Source organism: Epargyreus clarus, unplaced genomic scaffold, assembly GCF_041222505.1.
Source record: "Epargyreus clarus isolate Ecla_fem2 unplaced genomic scaffold, WU_Ecla_fem_2.2 ptg000012l, whole genome shotgun sequence".
NCBI lineage: Eukaryota > Metazoa > Arthropoda > Insecta > Lepidoptera > Hesperiidae > Epargyreus > Epargyreus clarus.
The window spans coordinates 3,257,787-3,260,047 of NW_027332220.1; the positions used below are offsets into that span (position 1 = coordinate 3,257,787).

The 2,261-nt window shown below is 35.7% G+C and overlaps 1 non-coding gene across 1 annotated transcript; it reads left to right on the plus strand.

Annotated features, from left to right (window-relative positions):
- Window positions 1-1,934: 1,934 nt before the first annotated feature.
- Window positions 1,935-2,007, plus strand: TRNAR-UCG (transfer RNA arginine (anticodon UCG)). Its single transcript has one exon. It is a non-coding gene; the product is annotated as a tRNA-Arg (tRNA).
- Window positions 2,008-2,261: the final 254 nt, after the last annotated feature.

A 2,261-nucleotide genomic window follows, 5' to 3' on the forward strand; every position in this document is an offset into this window, starting at 1 on the left:
GAAATCGGTTACATTTGGGTAAAATATAGCCGGATATAGAAATAATTGACTTACCAAAGAGACTGTGACAGAACCTTTGACAGATCGACAGAATTGATATACCAAAAGTAGTAATAGCCTTTTTTTTACGAGGGGGAAACCTTCAAACCCTATGCCGTGGGAGCGGCACGGGGTGGTGTGGGATTCTTACTGCACTAAAACCCCCCCGGTGACCGTCCTCGGCGCTGCGTAGAGGACTCCGGCATCTCCAGAGGAAAGGACCCGGAGTCCTATTAGCGCCTCGTCGGGCTCCACCCAGGTGAACGTGACGCTCGCCACACTGCCTGGTGTGCACGACGGTATGCGACCATACATACGGCCGTCTTTCCCGGGGTCGCTGTCCCGGTGGTTCGAGCCTCTCTTGCCGCCCGATATCCCGGAAGCCCCTTTTAGTCGCCTCTTACGACAGGCAGGGGATACAGTAGCCCTAGTATGGTCCCGGAAATACAGGGACAAAGTAGTGATAGCCTAGCCTAGCCTAGATAGTGAAGTCTATCGACACACGTTAGTCAGCTTGGTAAAGTATGGCCTAATCCTTCTCATTCTCAGAGGAGATTTTGGCCCAGCAGTGGGACAGTAATGGGTCTTCGACAAATGAACATACTGAACAAAGACTATTTGGCAATTTGACAGATTTTAACAGACCATTTTAACATATTGACAGATAAGAAAACAATTTTGCAAGGCCATTCAAGATATAAATTAAAAAAAAACCCGAAAAATTAGTCAATTACTATTGATGTGGTAAAAGTATAATTGAGTTGTATATCTTGGAAGTTAACAAAGCTGTCAAAACTTCATAATAAGTATTAAACGTGATTGTTGGGTATCACTAATTATACTATAATAACGCTTTCTACACTCACAGCCGCACACTAGGATTCCCAGTATTGTGGATGCCATGGACACACACAAAGACAAATACACAAACATCCAGACCCAGAAACAGAAACCTAAATTCATCATTTAGATTTCTGTCTGGCCGGGGTTCGAACCCGGGACCCTCTGCGCGTCAGACCGGTATAGTGACCGCTCCGCCACGCGGGTCGTCGAATAATTTTACTTATAAATAATTATAATAATAGCTCAAAATTCATTATGAAAAAAATGTCCTTTGTAACAGACTTGTGCCCAATAGTGGGACATAAATAGTTGCAATCTTTAGCGACTAAAATTTATTTAAAAATCGGAATAACATGAGATTTTTTTGTTATTCTCGCATTTTTTGTTTAATCTTTTATGCATTTTTTGTTTTCTTTTTTTTGCATTTTTATGCGACATATCTGTCACATTACATCTGTCAAATCGCATGATTTTTGCGCATGTTTTACGAATATCAAGAAATATGCGAATATTCGTCACATCACTACGTCCTTTGTAGCGCTAGTGAGTCATAGGTCGAAGACCCTATTTTATTTATGACCTCAGAGCTATTAGATTTCGTTACAAAATCCCAGTAAAAATTAGAGTAAGGTACTATTACGGTACCGAATCTTCAGTGTGCGAGATAATCTTACAATTGTAAAATTATTTTAGAACATTTATTTTGATGTATAATATGAAATTACTTACAAATTAGGTAAAATAGGTATTGTGAGTTGTGACACTAAAACAAAAATATTTTATTAGTTTTATTTTTATTATATATTTAGGTAGATTTTAATTTTATTTGCTAGATTGTTTAAAGTAATAAAACAATATAATTAATTCAAATTCATATTACTTACAACCATAATGTATAATTATGCACATTATTACAAAACTATTTATTAATATATATTTTTTTAGTATTCGTAGAAATAATAAACTAATTTAAGTGTTTCGTATTTTAAAATTATACTATAAATGCCATGTTACGGAACTTACTATACTGTGATTTCGATGCATAGCATGTCGACCGTGTGGCCTAATGGATAAGGCGTCGGACTTCGGATCCGAAGATTGCAGGTTCGAGTCCTGTCACGGTCGCGGACGTGCTTGTGAATGTCTCTTTTTGTTTTTATTTTTATTATGTTTTTTTTTTAATTTTTTTGGTATAGGTGTGTTTTTAAAATTAATTTTAGCATAAATCAAGAAGAAGTACTATTTACCTTAATTTCATTGGAGAAAAACCTAGTTATTTTTTTATTTATTTCATTATTATAAATACAACTAAACTGAAAAACATAAAATTAAAAACTAATTAAAATAAAATTAATTACCGTAAAAAATAAATAAAATAA